Source organism: Rattus norvegicus, chromosome 7 (genome assembly GCF_036323735.1).
Source record: "Rattus norvegicus strain BN/NHsdMcwi chromosome 7, GRCr8, whole genome shotgun sequence".
NCBI classification, from domain to species: Eukaryota; Metazoa; Chordata; class Mammalia; order Rodentia; family Muridae; genus Rattus; species Rattus norvegicus.
The window spans coordinates 47,584,706-47,607,147 of NC_086025.1; the positions used below are offsets into that span (position 1 = coordinate 47,584,706).

Genomic DNA, 22,442 nt, shown 5'->3' on the forward strand with positions numbered 1-22,442 from the left:
AACAAAATCCTAGGACAGTGAAAACTGTTCTCGACAATAAAAGAACTTCTAGGGGAATCACCATCTCTAACCTCAAGCTATATTGCAAGCAATAGTAATAAAAACTATATTGTATTGACAGACAGGTGGATCAATGGAATAGAACTGAAGACCCAGAAATGAACCCACACACCTATGGTCAATTGATCTTTGACAAAGGAGCTAAAAACATCCAATGGATAAAAGATAGCATTTTCAACAGATGGTGCTGGTTCAACTGGTGGTCAGCATGTAGAACAATGTAAATCCATCCATCCTTATCTCCTTGTACAAAACTCAAGTCCAAGTAGATCAAGGACCTCCACATAAAAACAAATACACTGAAATTAATAAAAGAGAAAGTGGGGAAGAGCCTCAAACACATGGGCACAGGGGAAATTTTCCTGAAGAGAACACCAATGGGTTATGCTCTAAGATCAAAAATAGACAAATGGAACCACATAAAATTGCAAAACTTCTGTAAGTCAAAGGACATTATCAATAGGACAAAACTACCAATCCTATATCTAATAGAAGGCTAATATCCAATATATACAAAGAACTCAAGAAGTTAGACTCCAGAGAGCCAATAACCCTGTTTAAAAATAGGGTACAGAGCTAAACAAAGAATGCTGAAGGAATACCGAATGGCCTTGAAGCATCTAAAGAAATGTTCAAAATCCCTAGTGATCAGAGAAATGCAAATCAAAACAACCCTGAGAACCCACCTCACACCACTGAGAATGGCTAAGATCAAACTCAGGTGACAGTAGATGCTGGCATGGATGTGGAGAAAGAACACTCCTCCATTGTTGTGGGATTTTAAGCTGGTACAACCACTCTGGAAATCAGTCTAGTGGTTCCTCAGAAAATTGGATATAGTTCTACCTGAGGACCCAGCTATATCACTCCTGGGCATATACCCAAAAGATGCTTCAACATATAACAAGGACACATGCTCCACTATGTTCATAGCAGCCTTATTTATAATAACCAGAAGCTGGAAAGAAACCAGAGGAATGGATACAGAAAATGTGGTACATTTACACAATGAAGTACTACTCAGCTATTAAAAACAACGATTTCATGAAATTCACAGGCAAATGGATGGAACTAGAAAATATCATCCTGAGTAAGGTAACCCAGTCACAAAAGAACACACATGATATGCACTCATTGATAAGTGGATATTAACCCAAAAGCTAGAAATACCCAAGATAAAATTTACAGACTCAAGAAGCTCAAGAAGAAAGACCAAAGTGTGGATGCTTCAGTACTTCTTAGAAGGGGTAACAAATTACTCATAGGAAGAAATACAGAGACAGTGTAGAGGAAAAACAGAAAGAAAGGACATCCAGAGACTGCCACACATGGGGATCCATCCCACATGAAATCACCAAACCCAGTCACTATTGGTGATGCCAAGAGATGCAGGCTGACAGGAGACTGATATTGATGTCTCCTGAGAGACTCTGCCATAGCTTTACTGATACAGATGAGGATGCTTGCAGCCAACCATTGAACTGAGCACAAGGTCCCCAATGAAGGAATTAAGAGAAATGACTGAAGGAGCTGAAGGGGTTTGCAACCCCATAAGAAGAACAAAAATATCCACCAACCAGACACCCCAGAGCTCCCAGGGACTAAACCACCAACTAAAGAGTACACATGGAGCGACTCATGGCTCCAGCTGCATATGTAGCAGAGTATGACCTTGTAGGGCATCAATGGGAGGAGAGGCCCTTGATCCTGTGAAGTCTCGATGCCCCAGTGTAGGGGAATGCCAGGGTTGGAGACAGGAGGGAGTGGGTGGGTTGGGGAGGCAGGGGGTCAGGTATGGCATAGGAGGTTTAAGGCGGATAACATTTGAAATGTAAATAAAGAAAATATCCATTAACATGAAAAAATCTACTAGGAAAAAAAAAGAATCACAGCCTTAATAAAGTTGAGAACTACTGGTAAGCAATGAGTGCCACATAACAAAGGAAAAGTTCATCATCTCCTCAAGACTTAAATTGACACCCTAGAAATTTTGAGAGCATATAATACTCTAAATGCAATTCACCCTCTACAGTAACCTTGCCTTTGTTTGGTATTATGAAAAGACTTAGATAACAACAGTAATTGGTTTTGTTTCTTACTGTGTGGCAAGGCTGTCAATACAGCTACATTGTTTCAATACAGCTACAGTGTTTCAATACAGCTACAGTGTTTCAATACAGCTACAGTGTTTCACATTATCTTTAATTCTACTTTCTTGAGGAAGTGTCTGTTTCCAAGACTCTTGTGCATGAACTCAGCATTTGCCTACAGACAAAAATTCATTCTAAAAAAGCCACCAAAACTTCATGGCATTGACATGATGGGAAAAGTGAAATACAGGATTAACTATTTACAGTTTACAAAATCAATGAGTGAACTTTGTATCATTCATGTCAATTTCTTATCTATACATGATAGGAAGCTTTTCAACAAAAACTCTTCATAGCACTGTATCACATGCCCTGTATGCAAACATTCAGATTCTCTCTTCTTGTTTTTTATATGTAAAAATATACATAAGACACTCAGTATACTATATGCAAATTAAGTCTAGAATAGTAATACCACAATGATTCCCTTTTGATTCATGCTGTGTTTGAGAGAGAGCATGCCCATTTGTACAAATTGAACTTTAATAGGCTTTGTTTTTTAAGACATTAGTTCTCCTTCCATCATGTGATCTCAGGGATTGAACTCAATTCATCAGGCATAGGGAAAACCTTTACCCTGTGAGTCAGGTCCCTCAAATGACTTCTAACTAAGCTGTTTGGCATCCATTCTCCATAGATATAATTTTACTTATATGATGCCTGCATATATAAGTAGTAAGTAGCTTGCTTAAGAATAAGTAAATGTTAACTATGTATCCAAATGTATAGTCCCAAATTTTTCTTCAAAAAGTGTTTATTAAAAACCATTATTAAATTAGTACATTTCTCTTCACTTAGACAAGGAGATACAGATAATTCTCTTTTTTAGATTATATTGAGCATAATAAAAAGAATAGACTATTACTATTTATTTTAATAAAGTATATATAACTGTCTTCTTTATTGCTTGGTCATTCATGAAAAGTGTTGGTATGACCCTTGCTATAAAAACTTTAGCTGTAAATGGAATATCTGTATCGTACCCCTCCTAAGACAGAATTTATAACTCTTTCCACATAAAACCGCCATCTGAAAAGCATAACTAAGCATTCGGAGGGCTCCCAAAAGGCTTTAATTGCCCCAACTTCATCCTGGTTAACATTTTTTTCCAACTCAGATCACAGCCATAAATCTTACCACTTGTCTGGGTCAATATTCTCACAGTAGAGCATTGCTAGTCAGGTTGCACCTGCTTTCTGATTGCCTGCACCCATTTCCAGGTTGAAATCAATGAAAGCCATTAGCATGTTCTCTACTGCACACTTTAATTTTGGTTAGCGATGTATTATTAATGCAATCATCCCCAACAAGACCGGTTCAGCATCAGAAGTAAAGTGGAAGGCTCCACCACAGAGAACTTTAATCGGAACTCTTATTAAATTGTATTGAAATCTAAATAATTGATTGTATCTTTGAAATAAATTTTCAATCGAAATGAATTGTATCCAAATGGAGGGACAGTAATGGAGTACAGACATCCTTTTTGCCTCTGAGTGACAGAACATGCTTCTATTCAGATATCACCGTGTTCTTTACACACAGCCCAAGAAATTTATTTTTACACCTGAAGATAACTTCATCTTTAAAAATCATTGTGTTATACTGACTCTCTTGTATGAATATGCATGTGGTATGCATATGTATATGTATTCCCATTTGCACTTGGGTGGGTACACGTACACACATTTGTGAACACACCGAAGCTGACATAGAAAGTATTCCTTGGTCACTTTCCACATTCTGTGCTGAGGCACAGTTTTCTCTCAGCTGCACCCAGAGAGCACCAATATGGCTAATCTGGCTAGCCAGCTTGCTGCAAGGATCCACTTCTGTCCACCTGGCACTCAGACGACAAGCAAGCTGCCACACCTTTTACATAGAGAACACATGTAAATCAGGTCTCTGCAACTCAGACTTGCCACTTGCTCTTTAATCACTGGGCCAATTCCCAGCCCCATATTGGGCTTTTTCACAGAAAAACAAAAATAACCACCAAAATGATTTTTTCCTAAATAAAACGAATACAGCATTATGTCTATAACATACCTACCCCATTTATGTTAAACTAATGAGGTTGCAATTACTAATTTTATATAGTAAAAATGTAAGAATACTTAAGAAAAGGTCATGAATGAATTGATAGATTCAACTGCTGCTCAAGAAAACAGAAATTTGATGTAGCAAAATTAAGAATTAAAAGAAGACACTTAGCTAGTTCCTTACTTAATTTGTCTTACCATGAGCCTTCTAGTATTTTAAGATTAATGTTCACTTTTCTTGGTGCTTGCCTTGGTAAATATTAATATGAGGACATGATACTAATTAAACATAAATATAAATATATTAATTCCCAATGGACTCCAGGTTGCTTAAGCAAATTCACTTCCTTTATAGCAGTTGCTAATAACCTAGACTTGGTACTGAAATAGACATCAAAGAACATCAAAAAGAAAATCTTAGGGCAATGGTGTCTGTACCCCTAAGCAGCAGCCCATGACTAGAAACCACCAAAGAGTAAAGAAGGAGGCGGGGGCAGTGGGGAGAACAAGACCATTTTACCTAAATCCCTGACAGAGCTTACAGGTATGTCACTCGTCGTGGCATTTAAGACACCTGCCTAGCTTGTGATAGGGCAGTGCAGGCCTGGGGATAAAGGATGTGATGAAACAACTCTGACCGGCTTACAGCAGTGACAAAGACATTTGCTTTACACTAGAAATGTGCAGTTCTCAGCTTCTGCAAGAATGATCTCCCTGGTTTGCTTGAGACAACCTGCCTGTATCTCAGTTCCATATGATCCGTCAGCCACAAAGAATACATTTGAGGAACCTGGGAGGGGAAGCACACATGGAAGGTGTTGACTGCAGTTCGGGAAAAAGATCACAAAGGTCCAAGCCAGGCAGGATGTATGCAATGAGCATGAAAAGAATGCATAATAAATCCTTCTTATCTACAAGAGTGTGTGTGTGTGTGTGTGTGTGTGCGCGCGCGCGCGCACGCGCCCACGTGCATACTTGCTCATATGCATGTGTGTATGAGTTCTTTTCTGTATCTATGACAGTTTGACTTGTAAACTATACGAAGATACTAAATGAACCATCCTAAATATATGCTATAATGAAAGCTATGTTAGAATCTCTCTCATATAGTATTCATGTGCATGTTCATGTTATACTAAGGATCTACAGTTTAATTGCATCACTAATCTTGCACCTTGTGGCCAATGTTAAGCAAAGCATGGATTCCTGGCACACAGGATTGTAATACTATGAATGTTGATGTGGCAAGTGATAGGGCAGTGATTGACAGGCAGCATATACAGTGAGGATATGCTAAAAAGGAATTATACATTTTTTCAGATAGAATGAAACATGGTATTGCAAACAACATTGCACACTTCTCAAGACAAAAAGGAACTTACCACTTATTACTTATTTCTTGAATTCTCTATACACTATTTTTTCAGACATGTCAGCATCAGGTGACTAAAACCACAGTAATCTGACCAGAAGGGGATACTATTTTTCCTTTGCCTTGGTGTATGTGGCATCAAAATTTAAATCTCAAGCCTCATATACTCTAGGAAGTGCCCTATCCCTGAATTGCATATTCAGCCCACATACATCTGTTCCTCGGTGTAATTATGATGTCAAGTTGGCATGACGCTGGTAATCATTTAGATATGCACATGAGCAACAAACTGGGAATTGAATATGATGTGAAGACTTGAGGATAAGGGCTCCGAAGCACAGTGCACTCCTCCTCACTGAGAAGAAGAAAGGGAAGACAGAACTGACTAACAACAAGTAAGACATCTTTTAAGTTTTTCTAAGAACAACCATTTTCATCACTAAAAAGAATGAACAAATTTCATCGCAGCCCATGTGTACAAATAAAAGGTCAGCACAGAGCTCTAGTTACACTTCAGATACCAAGAAGCTATTTACACAGTGCCAATGCGGAGCGAGATGAACACCTCAGAACAGACATATTATATGCTAAGAAGTGGAATGGTGAATGGGGCACTGAAGATAGAGAGACAATTATAACAGGAATGACAGGGAGTTATCTCTGACTAGAATATGCAGGGAGCTCCTCAAACCAAAACTAGAGAGTGGAAGACGTTCTCATAATAGTGATTGATAATTTGGTGTCCTGCATTAAGAAGCACACTTAGGCAAAATGCAAAATAATATTTTAATAATTTTGACTGAAGCAAGAATACCTTTGTGGTGAACGGCAAGAGAAATTAGAAAATGTCAATGACGTGTAGAACCTCAACTTTTCATCAGTTTTACTGGACTCTTTTAAATAACAGAATGTTTAATGCAAACTTGCATAGGCTCCTCTGCAGGCCTGCCTAAAGATCTGCACTCCCACACATGCACACACACACACGCATGCACACACACGCACATGCACACACACGCACACACATGCACACACACACGCACACACACACACAGACACACACACACACATGCACACACACACGCACACACACACACAGACACACATGCACACACACCCACACACACATGCACACACACATGCACACACACATGCACACACACACGCACACACACACAGATTCAGATGAGTTTTTGTCTCATGTTGCAGACAGCTTTGGTCTTATCACTTGCTTCTATATTATGGTTTCTGATTTTGTGCCTTGTGGGTCCTATTGATGTGTGTATGTGTTTGTATTTTTTGTTTATTCATTTATTTGTCTGTTTGTTATTCTGGTTTTGATTGGTTGGTTAGTTTATATGTTTGTTTCTTTGTTTTCTAAAGAGAAAGAAAGGATGTGGAACTGGGCAGATGGAGAGACAGGCATGATCTGGGAGGAAATGAAGAAGGAGAAACCTTGATCAGAATACATTGTATGAAAGCTCTTCTTCAACAAAAATATTTTGAAAGAAATGTTTACAAGACAAATAAAGAAACTCCATAGCAACCATAAACACATCTAATTGGACTCTAGCTTTTTTTAAGCCTACAGGAAGTCAGGAGAGTTGGAAGGTACAGAGATAACTCGGTAAACGACTATTCCTCCAGATGACCTGGATTTAAGTCCCCAGTACCCGTATGGTCCAGAGATCCCATATTTTCTTCTGGATTCCATAGGCACCAGATATGCACATGTTATATACAAACATAAATACAAAACACTCATGCATAAAAATACTTAATTAACAACACATTTGAAACTAAAGTGGGAAGTGTAGATATGACCATACAGACAAGAGTGAGATAATACTGTAGCAGAAGGCTGCAGTGTGGTCACGCTAGAATCCCTATGAACTGGACTATCACAGGCTGAAACATAGAGACTCTAAGGATTATAGGCTATTCTTTCCAGGCAATTCACAGTGCACAGAAAATATCAGCAAATAACGGCTCTAAATGAGACGTCAAACCATACACATCTAAGGTGTTTGTCATCTGTCAGTCCTCTCCTCCATATTCCTCCAAACTGGTTCTATGTCACCAAACATTAGTTTTTATCATTCTTTTTCCTTTAGTTTTTCAGAGCCCCTAAAAATGAAGCTAAAAATTCAGTGCTCCAAAAATAGTAAATTCAGGCTTACATCATGTACCTCCTTGGCCGTGTTTATTCTCGGAACGAAGCTGCACATTATAATTCTGCATAATTGAGAACTGCAGCCAAACAGACATCTACAAATTTTTGAGTAATGTTTTTTGTGGGGGGAGGGACTTGCATGATAAAATGAATGGAAAGATTCAGGATCAGGATTCTTTGCCATTTTAAAATAAGGCGTTCATCTAGAGTGCTCCTGTGCCATATGGGACCACCTGGCTCCTTGGAACAAATCCTGTCACCATGACAACGGGGCTTCAACTTTCCCTAACATCTTCAGGATGACATACTCTTTCCTGCATCCTATTTTTTTTCCTCCCTTCAATTAAATTATTGAACTACTCCTCACAATAAGCTATTCTTACACCCAATAATGAATTAACTACCAAAATATCCAACACATACAAGAAATATTCCACAAAACTTCCTTGATAGAATCAAAACAGCAGGGAGAATTTTAGAAATTCTGGGAAATTCTAACAGTATGCCAACAATCTATATGGGGAGGCAAAATCACAGTGCTGTAGATCACTTTATCATGTATATTGAATATTGTTTTAAATCAACCCACTTGTATCACATATCAATACAATAACGCATACCCTATATAGCACATAGTGCAACATAATATAATAATAATAAGACCTAAAAAATGGTAGGTAGTGGGGATTGTTTCTCCTAATTTGGAAATGAGAGATGCTAAGTTGGGAAAGTGGGGCAATTCTCTAGAAATGTGAACTTCAAAGAATAAGTGAATTGGGAGCTTGGGAGAAAGCTCAGTGTTCAAGCACTTTCCTGGCATGTGTGAGGACCTGAGTTCAATCCTCAGGACTGCAAAAATAAATAAAAGAAAGAAGGGAGGACAGAAGAATGGGTGATGGAAAGGAGGGAAGGAGTTACAACAAAAGAGCAGGAAAAGAACCTACTGGCTCATTCGCCTTTCAGTGGCCACCAAATTACAATGACTCTACGCATATGTTTTTGTAGGAAGTCACTCTGTATATAAATTCTGGGCTGAACATACATGCACACGGAAACACACCCACGCATGTGCATACATGCACACATACATACACACACAGATGTATACATATACATGCATGCGTACATACATGTGTACACATGCAGACACAGGCACTCAAACATGCACACATATGCACACATATACACATGCACACATGCACACGCACGAATACACACACAGTGATGCTTAGCCTTAAGAATGTTTGCCATTTCTGGAGATAAGCAAATGTTGAAGTAAAGGGTGAGGGCCTTATGAATAGACCATGCTTGCTTATTTGTCCTTATTCTCATTCATGGTTTTATTTGTTTGTTTGTTTTAACTTTTTAGATTTCTCACTCTCCCTGTTAAAATGTTTAGGCATTTGTTCTTTTGAATGTTTCTACTCATTAACACACTTTCAGAAATCTCAAAGGAATAATTAACTGGGATAAGAACCTTAACTATCTCATATACGTTTTTTAATTTGACATTCAGTGAACAGTAAAATTATAGCCCCTCCAGTTGTGACATGAAATACCTATATAAGTTTAATGAAGAAAAACATATCACAGTTGGCTTATTTGGATAAATTAGAGTATTCAGTCATCAGAGAAGGCCCCAGACCAAAGCAAAATTAATTCCATTATCATGTGCTTTTCAAAGTAAATTGAAAATAAGGTTTAAATAATAATGAAAGCAAGGCAAGAGAATTGTCACAAATAAACAATGCAAATGCTACTTATTCTTATCCACATGCCAAACACATCTGAGACTACTCATCATGACATTGACAAAAGAAAAAGGGGGAAAAATATTTCTCTGACGGCCTATGCATGCACACCAAAAGAAAGTGGGTTTCTAATAGCTCCAGTGTACATGAGTTTTTGACCAACTGATATTTGCTGAAGTCTAATGGCTAAATATCTGCAGGTCATGTGCTTTTAATCCTTCAGCAAGAGAACGCTGGTCCTCTAAGCGGTGTTATATTTGAGAAGCCATGGGATTCTCCTCCAATTGCACCGACTGCTGGGAGCTGTTCTTATGTGCTGGGGCTGCAAGGACTCCAGAATGGTGAGTCATCTGCTCATCACTGAAAGGAAAAATCAAAGGGCATGGGAGCCACAGACGACCCATTGGTAGAGGCCTTTGCTTTGGTTTACTTGGGTTTCCCTGCCGTCTAAAATGCTGCTTTCCCACAATGAGGACAGGGCTCTGGTGATATCATTTTCTAGACAGTCTCTAAAACTCTCTGCAATGGATAGTCATATAATTTCCCATCTGAATATCGTCTCAAATGGTGCCACCCAAGTTGTAGACTTTTTTTTTCCAAGAAGCCACTACATTGTATAAAATTAATGGACATAGCTTTGATTAATTCCTAAAATTTCTAAAAGGTACTTGTTTTGCTGAGGAAAAAAGATCTGTTATTATGCTATGTTTCCTTCTAACTCTTATTTTGGGTATCTATATTGACTCATTAAAAGCAGTTTTGAGAAATCCTGGCATAAGGTAGTCCAGGGATCATTCTAACGAAGAATTACAAGATCTAACAGCTGGTATTTTTGTGATGGTAAGGATGTATGAATGCTAATAAGACACCTGATTCAATAAACATACAAGGATGGTGATCAGTGAATGAATGAATGAATGAACAAGCCAGTAGGTTATTGTTATTCAGCTGTTCTGACTGATTCCTTTTCTTTGGGGACTTATTTTGGGGTCTCAACTTAAGATATCTAAATTTGACTCAAAATACATTTGGAACCTGTGGTGGTCTTGGCCCATGGGATGCAGCACTATTCGGAGGCGTGGCCTTGTTGAAGTGGGTGTGGCCTTGTCAGAAGAAGTGCATCACTATGGTGGTGGCTTTGAAGCTCTGCCCAATGCAGAAGAATTGGTTTCTCCTGGTTGAAGTCAGATCAAGATGCAGAACTCTCAGCTCCTTCTACAGCACTGTGTCTGCCTGCACGATGCCGTGCTTCCTGTCATGATGTTAGTGGACTGAGCCTCTGAAACTGTAAGCTGGCTCCAATTAAATGTTTGCCTTTATAAGAGTTGCCTTGGTCATGGTGTTTCTTCACAGCAATGAAAGCTTAACTAAGACCGAGCCCAAGGGAAGCATTTGGTTTGGAAAGGATGTTCTCTTCACTAGTGACCTCCACACACTGATGACCAAGTGAGAATGAGGCACCACCTCAACCCAGAGGAGAGCTCAACTCAGCCCCTGAGCAGCACTAGATGAAGAGTGAAAGGGACTCAAATAAGCATAAGACTGTGGCCTGGGATTCACGGTATTTTCTGTGATTTTGTATTTTTCTGAGGTTCTATTAAAATTAAATACTTGCCATGTGAAGTTCTCTTGCCACTCTAATTTCATAGAGAGTAGGACACTAGATGGATTTTTTTTTGTGGGTCAATGGGAGCTATACTTATGTTTTACCACTAGCCAGTTGTCTTAGTTAGGGTTTTATGGCTGTGGACAGACACCATGACCAAGGCATCTCTTATATGGACATTTAATTAGGGCTGGCTTTCAGGGTCAGTATCATCAAGGTGGGAACATAGCAGCCTCCAAGCTATGATGCAGGAAGAACTGAGAGTTCTACATCTCCATCTGAAGGCTGCTAATAGATACTGGCTTTCAGGCAGCTAGGATGTGGGTCTTAGAGCCCACACTCACTGTGACACACTTGCTCCCACAAGGCCACACCTTCTAATAGTGCCACTCCCTGGACCGAGCATATATAAACCATTACACCAGTGAATTGACTCACCAAGGCCACCTCTGCTCACATCTGACACATGCTGCAAATGTTCTAATGTAGAGGTCTGAAGTGTTTCCAACACACTGTGGATTTGATTTGGTTCTGTGTGGAGATCACCGTAAACTCTCCCTAAGGCCATTGACTGGACAACACTAGACGGCTCTAACAACTAAATTGAAGCTTCTGGCCAAAGTGACAATGGGACTCTATGCCTAAATAAACCTAGTCTTATTGTAGACATAACTGGTAGACATCAGCAGAATAAGATTTTGTCAACAGACAACACAATGCAGGGAACCATTTGTCTTATAATGTGCATAAAACAATAACAATTACCATTTGCGGAGTCTGGAAAAGACTAAAAATATCGAACACAGAATCTGTTGGGGTTGGGGGAAGAGCTACCTTTAGAGATTCTGTCATTGTGAATTACTCAGAATAGAACTACAAAGAGATCATAGCAGATCCCACTGCTAAGCATCGAGTATCCTTAATTATTCATAAGAAAGCACAGCTCAAAAACTGTGTCAGGCTCCTGAGGGAAACGCCTCGGGACCTGAAATACACAGTGAGCTGCCAGGTCTTTAAGATCAGACTGTCTGCAATTTTATTCTTCTCGTTGCCAGCTCTGGAAACTTTGTCAAACACTGGGGACATTTCTGAATCTCAGTTTCTGCATCTTTAATATGGGTGTAATGAGAGTGTCTAAATTTGAAGATTATCTGGGGACAGAAGGGCAAAAATGTATGCAAAGCCTCAGGCAGAGGCGAGAGTCTAACCCATGGCCCTCAAAGTGTCAGAGCCCATTATTGTTAGCATTACACACAATGCAGCATAAATGATGACTGGAAGCTGGCTATTTTCTTGGGTGGCAACAAATTTATTAAAGAACAGTGTGTTAATCAATCATCTCAGTACAGCATATATCACCAAAACGAAAGGTAATCCTTCCTTCCCCAAGAAATGTTCACTGCAAAGTAAATTAATTAATTGATAAAACAACAACAAAACACACACACAAGTAAATTAGCACAGTGAATGGTGTCATATTGAATGAGCTGAGTGACAGAGTGTGACAGGAGTGTGTCCTTAGTTTGGGGTCAGGAAAGTAAGGAGATATTTAAGCTGATCTCCAAATAATAACAAGGTACCTGCCCAGGGCAGATCTGGGTCAAGAGTTTTTGGAGAGGGGAATATTGAGTTCTGTGACCCTGAGGCACAAAGAGCCTGGAGGGCCTCTGGAGCAGTTTCTGTCCCACAGTGATCATAGCAGGAGAGTATATACCAAGAGAAACTGTTTTCTTAATATGCAGCTTGAGTCTCCAGGGAGAGGCATTGGCTTAGAGTTATTATACACAGAACCAGAGACTCAGTTAAGAATCCCTGATATGTTTTATAAAACGTGGTAGGATGCAGCAGGAGGAGGTATATTAGCAGACCTACACTGAAGCATCACCCCGTATCAACCATAGGCTGGGTCTAGTATAAAAGGGAGCTTATTTGGGACCTGAGAAGGGAGTCTGGGGAAGGAAGTAGAGGCAGAGGAAGAAGGGGAAAGAGAAAGACAGAAAGAGAGAGGAGAGAGAAAGAAAGAATGAGGCTGGCTGGGAATTCATGGGGAAAGAGGAAGAAGCTAGATAGCTAGATCATAGACAGACAGATGACAGACAGACAGACAGACAGACAGATAGATAGATACTTACATACATATATACATTAATACATAGATACATAGATACACTGATATATAGATTCATAGACGTATAGATCTGCTAGATAGAATTGTAAACAGTCCTTTTATACATGAGCTGGGTTTGTACCTGGCTGTTGCTAGGTAAATGTTGGGCAGAGCCTACAGGAAATGCTAGCAATCTCCACCAATTAGCTCCATCTTTTTTGTTGTTGTTTACTAAAGAGAACAAAACGAGCTTCATTTCACTCCAGACCTGCACCAGTCTCTCCTCACCAAAGTCAAAGGCTGTCTTTTCTCCTTGCAAGTATGAGCCTACAACATTTATGCTTGGGAAATTGGTGAACTTGGATTTATCTGAGGAAATTGGTAGATAAATTAAGGTTTCCTCAAGGGTGGTGGGTAGAGATGATTATCAGGGAGAATTTTTTAGGTCAACAGCAAATGCCAAACTTGTTAAATAATTTTTTAGGGCAAGTCTCTACCTGAAATTGGACTCAGGGGTATGATCTCTTTACATGCTGCTGGTATTCCAGTAGGTAAGCTTACACCCACTCACATATTGCTCTAATTGGAGTCAGGGTCATACAGGGCTGGGGAGGGGAGGGGAGATATGAATTAAGGAAGGGAATGCTGAAAAGGATTCTGGGAAAAGTTAAGGAGTAGATATGATCAAAATATGTTGTTGATATGTATGAAATTCTCAAAGAATAGATAAATTGTTTTAAAAAGAAAAAGAGAAGAAAGAAGGGAGGGAGGGAGAAAGAGAGGACAGAAAGGAAGGGGAAAAGGGACTCTTCTCACACAACTCTATCAGGGCTGTCAAACACACAAATCATTCTTTACTATCTTTAGACCTGAACATCAGAGGGACTCAGTATTAAGTATTGACAAAAATATCCTGAGACACTCTTCCAAGAATAAACACTAAGGGGTTCCACTGCTAGGTCAGTCAATGAAAAGGACTCCAAACATCGTGTCTTAAAATCTGCATCACACTGGGGTCTTAAAAGAATAAAGCTGTATACAGCTATACTGTAAAACCAACGGGGACTCACACAACACAGAGAAACTCATGTACACACCAAAAATGACCCATATTGGTTCTAAAAAAAGGACAGTAGGCATCATAGGTGTCCGGGAGAAAATCGCTCTAATGTGGTTTTCTTTGATCCTCGCTCCATATGGATTTGGACAGAGAGTAAAGAATATCACCCGATGCGTGTTGTATTACATGGGGACTGGAAAGACTGTATGGCAGCTGGTCCTTTGAGATAATAGTTTGGCCTTGTTTTTCTGACTCTATTTATACTTTTGTAAGTATAACAAACAACAGCCTACTATTTTTTCTCTTAATAGAGAAGTACCTGTCACATTACTTGGCATAAAATCCCATATCTCATCCTTTTTATTTCCTTCCTTCTGATTTCTCTTACAGTAGTCAACTCAGAAGCAACAAGGATCCAAGGACCAAAACGGCTTGGAGGAAGCAAGCGATAGTTCCCACATGAGAGATTTAGTCAAATAGCAGCTTTAGCACTGAAAATGCGTTATGAAGCAACATGCAAGCTAAAGCGAATGCTGGCATGTTTCCACCTTTGCAAAGGGATCGGGGGAAACTGCAAGCATTGACTGTTTAGGTATCAGATATGTTTTATCTCACATTATGACAGCTGCATATATTCAAAGAGACGTGTTCTGTGTGTTATGGAGAACTGGGAACAAAACAGTGACGTCAGTACTTGTCACCATGTTTTTACGAGGTCCAGTTAAATCACCTACACTCCAGAGCATACGTCCAGCCCCTGAAACAACTGGACGTTATCTCAAAGACTAGAGTATCATAAAGCATGGGGAAGTGTTGTCATGTGGTCTACTACGTTTACAACTGGAACGAAAGAATAGTTGGGTGTTAAATTATAAAATTATAGAAGCTGTCCCTTTACTAAGAGCGTCCTGCTAAGTCTTAGAGACTGTAGGATAGGCACACGAGGGACATTTACACACAGCCTCACTTGTTTCTAGAAAAAAAAAGTAGACTCACAAATCACAACTACTCATGGATTCCAAGATTGCCAGGAATTGAGAGTAAAATAAAATAATTATTCTCCAAAACAAATAAAAAGTCATGGACAAAGTGGATGGTTTTAGATTAAAAGCAAAATAGGTATAATTTCACACATCAATGCACATGCTTTAATGATATTCTCACAAGAGATAATAAATTCAATTCACAAGAGATATCAATTCAAAAAGTTTGACATGGAAATACTTATAAGGTTTACATATTTCCTTGCATTTGATAGAAAATACTCTAACACATATAATACAATAAAATCAATAATTATGGAATACCTATTTAATAAAAGTCATAGTTACTTCCAGAAGCTAAGTTAGTCCCTCTCACACGTTCCCATCAGATCGGCACTGTTGCTGTACTCACATGCCAGGGGAAGAATTGGTGAACCGGGATTTCAGTTATTTTTCTAATTTTCACCACCTATAAAAAGGAGAGAAAGATAAATATACCTGAGGATGGAGTTAGACAAGGAACAACTCAGAGAGTCGTTTGCTACCAGTTACAACAGGGCCTGACCCATGGTAGCATAGGCTTACATGTATAACGAGTGATCGTATCGCTGTGGTAACCCTCCCCAACTTTATACAACTTCTATGTAATGTTACACATTCTCCAAAACTCTAGATGCTGCCCACGCAACCACTCACACCACCACTTACTATAAACCACAGAGTCATTCTGGTAAGAACTGACCATCAGATGAGATGTTTGCAGATCCTTCTCAAATTGGATAAGAACGGTCACCCCCACTGATCCTGGGAGCAACATAACAGGGAGGAGCTAATTTGTAAGGTGAACAAGGCCCTTGTTATTTAGAACTTGGTAGACCAGAACCAGCTTCCTGAATTGCACTCAGAAGCAAATTGGCAGGTGGGGCTGAGTAAGTAGAGCCTCAGGATAATGTGCTCCCTGTGGCTCCCTCGCTTAGCAGTTCAAGCCAACAGCTAGTTCTATTTGCTTCGTTTAGAACTCAATAAAACCATGCACTGGGATGTTACGCATACATGGAACACAGAAATGTCTACACATGTCTAGAAAATAATTAATGAAGAAAAACTGGCACTACTATTCTGTTTGAACCCATGGGTTCCAGCCAAGGTCTGGGTCATTCATATTTATGGAAAGATGGCCCCAATGCCTTACTACATAGAAGAGCTGCACACAACTCCCTTTAAGACTGTCTTGGCCACACAGCATGGATACCAAGTTCATCAAACATCCAGTGCCTGAACTTCAACTTTATTCTTTTGTCAAAAGTTCTTCATCTAAAACCATGGGCAAAACTCAGCTCTGGATGGATAAACGATGTAAACAAATCCCAGAAAACTAGACAGAAATACAAAGGAAACGCCCTCTGACTGTGGACTTTCCATTTTCTACATAGTTGTCTACAAGCTCAGGCAGCAAACCTCAAATAAACACACGGGACTAAGTCAAATGAGATGCACCCCACAGTGAAAACCAAAAACAGACAAGAAGCTCAGAAGACAAATCAGGAGAGACACTTGCAAATCACGTATATGGAAAATACTTGGAAAGACTTAATATGTGAACTAATAATGTGTACACCTCAGTAGCAAACTAACAAGTAACCCAGCCCAAAACGATGAATACATAAATGGACATTTCCCCATGGAAGGCATACAAAGGGGTATTGGTTATGTAAATATTCAACATCACCAATCAGTGAAATGTAAATCAGAACAATGAGGTTTAGGTTTATACCTGTTTTAAAAAAATGGCTGCTTTTAAAATAGATGAAAGGTGCTTCTTGGCCATGCAATATTCCTCAGTTGAGCATTCTTTGTTTAGCTCTGTATCTCATTTTTAATAGGGTTATTTGGTTCTCTGGATTCTAGCTTCTTGAGTTCTTTGTATATATTAGATATTAGCCCTCTATCAAATGTAGATCTTGGTAAAGATCTTTTCCCTATCTCTTGGTTGCTGTTTTGTCCCAATAACAGTGTCCTTTGCCTTACAGATGCTTTGCAATTTTATGAGGTCCCATTTGTCAGTTCTTGAACAGAGGATGGCATTGCCTGGCATCAATAGGAGGAGAAACCCTTGGTCCTGTAAAGGCTCGATGCCCCAGTGTAGGAGAATTCCAGAATGGTGAGGTGAGAATGGGTAGATGGGCGAGGGAGCATCCTCATAGAAGAAGGGAGAGGGGGAAGAGGAGAGGGGATAACCAGGAAAGGGGATAACATTTGAAATATAAATACATAAAACATCCAATAAAATGCAAAAATATTAAATTAAAATAGATGAAAGGTAAGTATTGTTGTATGTGGACAGAAAGGAGATCTGTGTCCCCTTTGGTGAGAATGAAGAGTAGGATGACAACTGTTAGAACAGTATGGATTTACTAAAGAAATCAAAACTAGAACTATCACATTGCCCAGCAACTCTGGGGATAAACCCAAAGAACATCAAATTACCACCCTTGAAAGGATACCTGAACTCCAGCCTTCATGGCTGTGTTGTTCACAGGAGCTAAGACAAAGAGCACAGCTCAAGTGTAGACTGCTAGCTTAGCATCAAAGGGCTCTGAGCTCAAGCCCCAAACACAAACAAGCAGCAGAAACTTCCAAGTATGAAAACAACTAAACTACCCGTCACCAGGTAAAAGGATAGAAATCCATAGGATACACTTACGATGGAATGATTTTCATTTTCCCCAACAGGATAAGCCTGAGAATATGCATCATAAACCAGACATAGCGGGAAAAATACTATGCAATCTCACTTGCATGCTAAACGAAGTGAGAAGCCGTTCAAAAACACAGGCCTAGAGAATAAAAAAGTGGTCACTTGAGAAACTGGAGATCAGCTTAGTAGGAAATGAGGAGACTTAGGGAAAAGAAAAATGAAGAATTTTCTGGACAGATAATAAGAAATATGATTTAGAAACTGCACTCAACAACATGGGACTTTAATCCTAATAAAAATTCCAATACAGAAATACCTACCAATCATGTGTCAATCTTAGTTGAAGACTCAGCCTTTCGTGAAATCACGATAAATCTAGGGTTAATCTGAACTCTTCCTCTTTCTCCCTAGGCAGCAGCTCCACCCCCACATAAGGGGCAGTGTCAAGGAACACAACCTTACAAACCTGTAGGTCAGGTCTGAGTCTCCCACATACAACTCTCCACACAGAGCAAGGAAAGAACTTCCTGAGAATCCAAAGTAAACTAACCAGTCAGCAAAAAGAGCTTCTCAGGGTCATAAATGCTTAAGGCCAAAAGGTGGGGGTGCTCAAAAAGTTTAGTTCAGCTATGACTCAGATGGCTGCTTGTATCTCAGAGCTTAGAAAGGAATGCCCTACTTAGGTTGTCACTGTCCTGCCATTCATTTTGTATGTTCTCTGAGGAGGGTGGCCAAGTGACTTCTTTTTCTTGAGCTCAACTGAGTGGCAATGCAGCTGACTGTCCCCAAGATGCAAAAGCAATAGAGATATTTGTCATTCTGTCATAGTCTCTCCTCTCTCTCTCTCTCTCTCTCTCTCTCTCTCTCTCCCTCCCTCCCTCCCTCCCTCCCTCCCTCCCTCCCTTCTTCCATCCCTCTTTCCCTCCCTTCTCTCCTGACTCCCTCCCTTACTTTTATTCACACCATAGCCTGAAGGATCCAAAGCCTACTTTATGAAATGAATAGAAGTAGAGTTAAAGACTGAATACAAACTGCAAAGAAAGAGGAGGTGTGGGTCTGTTGGGTCAACATGATGAACTCCTTCAGTGTGCGAATGAACATCTTCGACTTGGTAAGCTAGAGAGACTATCTCACTAGGGAACCAAAGCCTAGAGAAGTTATTGCTAAAAGATAACTAACGAATCTAGGAGAAGCTGTAATTGTCACCTCAAAGTCAAATTATGAGGTTGACTGAGCTCGTTAATGCTTGAACTGAAATCGATCTAAACCTAAAATTAAATGAAAGGGGGATTTAGCGAGAAGCCAGTAGATGAGCAGAGGTTATCTCTGCAGTTATTGCGGCTTCTGAAGCATGAACAGCTTCAGAGAGGTTGTGCTGTGTTTTAGAGACACGTCCTTGGCTTGGCTCTCATCCTACGGCTCATTCAGTGGCCAAGCTGGATTTCCTCATGAGCGGCACCTGACCATACTAGGCAATTCAAAAATGAGCATCATAAAACATCATAGATTAAATGCAATGAACACGCTACTATGTAATGATAAATATGGCTTCCTCTTCCTCTCTGATGGATGGAGGGCTTAAGATTCCAAAGATGGAGCTTGGGAGGCGGGACCTAGTGATGGAAGGATTCTGGAGCTCTATACCACCAAGTGAAGGGGAGCAATGCAATTTCCAATCTCACTCAGCTATCAATGCTAAAACTCTTTTTAAGATTCCAAATTTGTCAAAATGTAGAGACACTATTTTGGCCCTAGCAAGGACATCTGAATCCCATTAAACACTAAATGCGTACCAGGCACTCCTGGGTACTTTCTCAAACATTATCTTCTGTAGTCCTCACATGAGTCTTCTGAGCCTCAGAATCCCCATAAGCTATCCAAAGGTAGAGAAATCCAGCAGTACCTTACAAAGAGGAGGCAGAGTTCGCTAGGCTAAGCAAATACTCTATGAGTAGAGAGTGATCCTCAACCTTCCTATGCTTCCTATGTACAGTTCCTTGTATCTTATTTGTATATTTATGTAGAAGTGTAAATAGCTATATGCAAAATATCTGATATGTGACTCGTGTAAAAGAGCCTTTTGACCTGCAAAGGGGTCGTGACCCACAGGTTGAGAACCAATGGAGTAGAGCTCATGCAGAAAGAAAGAATGGGATTTCTAGTTAGAGCGTCCCAGAATGACTGGGTTACATCACTGAGGTACAGAAGATCCGGAGAGTCTGTGACTGGAGAGGCAACTTACAACGAAGAGGGGAAATGATTGCCCCTCAGAAAGCTCAATGTCCTATACTAATGAAGACCCCTGACACATGTGGTAAGGTAGCTTCATGGGAAACTATCATTGTTGTTCTGTCTGAAAAGGCTCATGTCACTGGAAGCACCTGCCCTACTATGAATCCCTGAGGAACCAAAGAATCAAGTCAGCTAATATTATTTCCCTATACTCTGGTCCTTTGAAGGATTATTAAGCCATTTAAGCATCCAGGGGTTAGTTATAAATTACATCACCTCCTTATTAATTGTTGCCTGCACATTTGGTGCAATACTGCTGATATCAAATAAGCAAAAGCTATTCTCTTTAGCCTCCAGACATGTTTTTGTTGTTGTTTTACTTTTGCTTTTGTTTATTTTTTTCTACGTTACACTTGTCTTTGATAAGCATACCAGCCTGCATTTTTACTGGAGTCTTATGCCTGGCTCTTCTCTCCTGGTTGGCCAAGCTCCAGCCAATTACAGTGCAGTGCCTCTGATTTCCAAGGGATGGCTCCTCAGTGGCTTGCCACTAATATGCTTTCCAACACATAACTTTAAACATGCTTTAAAAATCAATTTAATAAGTATTTATTGTCATCTTTCCAGCCCTTAGGCTAGATGGGCACAGGGATACAATAGTGTACAAATCCAAATGCATTCTGATCCATCACGAAGCCTGCAGTTTGGTTTGGGACAGGTACTGACAGAATACATAGGAACAAAACAGTTGTAGTACATGATACAGAAGAGGACAAGATTTAACAGGAAACAGGGAAGGAGGAAGTAGAAGAGAGCAGGGAAGAAGTAGAGAGGAGAAGACACAGTGCAAAGGGTGTGTACAAGCTAGCTAGCTAGACTCAAGTAGCTGGGAAAGATAGTTTATATGAAGGGTCAAATTGGTATAGGAACTAAGTGAATTGAGGGAGCATAGGAAACATGGGGTGGGGGTGCAAAATCTATAAAGAGAAAAGGGGCATTTTAGGGCAAGATACACCTGAAAAGTCAGACAAAGTCCAAAACACCGAGATTCATAATTCAGCTAAAGACGATAAAACATGGCAAGTTTTAAGGTATTATTTATGCATGCCCCATGGGCAGTGTCTCCTGCTACAGAACCCGTCTAATTGGAAAAGTGGTGTGGAATTGCTTTTAGCTGAAATGTTCAGTGAAACCACCTCAGCCCTGCAAGGCATTCTATTCTGGTCAGCTTCAGTGCACTGCAAGCACGATACATCCAATTCGCAAAGACATCCTGCCGTGCCTGGGTTGATGTCTTGAAACAAGTAAAAAGGCAAATAGAAAAACTTGAAGCAGAAGCCACTGAGTTGGTAAGAAAAATTATGATGTCGGTGTGGTTTGTTCAGTTCACTGGGTTTGGATCTTACATCCAAGCCGGCTGAGGCTCTGGGGGATGAGGCTAGCCTCATCATGACACATGGAGTCCTGCAGATAAGAGCCTTAATTAAATAATGTAAGGAACAAATTAAACAGATTTGGTGCAGTTTCTGCCAGCCATATTAATTAGTGTTCCCAATGGCATAGCATGCTCATGGGAACATCCCCATTAGCCAAGACGGTATAAAATTTAGGTGGCAGTGTGACCTACAGGCAGTTTTCTATAGGTCCCTGACACACATATATTTTGCAAATGGAAGCACACATTTGTTTTAAATTAGATTTTTCTTGATTTTGTGACAAGAACAGCCTGAAAATATATAAATTCTCTCCTCCCTCTCCCTCTCCCTCTCCCTCTCCCTCTCCCTCTCCCTCTCCCTCTCCCTCTCCCTCTCCCGTTAAGTATGATAAAGACCATGTTTTGATGTGGACCAAAGCTCCCGTTCTATGATGCAACAATTTTCTTTACAGACATCACTTGTGCCTTTCTGCCTTAGCCTGTAAGAATAGTGGCCCAAAGACTAACAAATGTTCATTTTCCACCAAACAGCAGTGTTTCAATAAAATTCTCTGTGTCTTAACCATAGACAGCAAACTTGAACTAGGGAAAGCTAGCTTGTCAATTACTAATAGGGCAAACCCTCAAGATACACCCTATCTCTTGATCCCCATAACCATCTGGCATAGTATAATAGTCATTGTTTTCATTGTTGTGATCAAATACCTTAAAAGAATCAGCTTAGCAGAGGAAGGGTTTACTGAGCTCACAGTTTAAAGACATGTTGTCCATCATGG

General features: G+C 39.9%; 1 protein-coding gene across 4 annotated transcripts in view; it reads right to left on the bottom strand.

The window, feature by feature from the left end:
- The window catches only part of Nav3 (neuron navigator 3), a 788,263-nt gene that overhangs the window by 646,129 nt on the left and 119,692 nt on the right, over positions 1-22,442 (bottom strand). For 2 of the 4 annotated variants that reach the window (XM_063263477.1, XM_039079114.2), the window contains exon 2: positions 15,626-15,770. The gene's annotated coding sequence lies outside the window, so the exon portion shown is untranslated. The remainder of the gene's footprint in view (positions 1-15,625; positions 15,771-22,442) is intronic. The other 2 variants (XM_063263475.1, XM_039079115.2) reach the window with 2 other exon arrangements.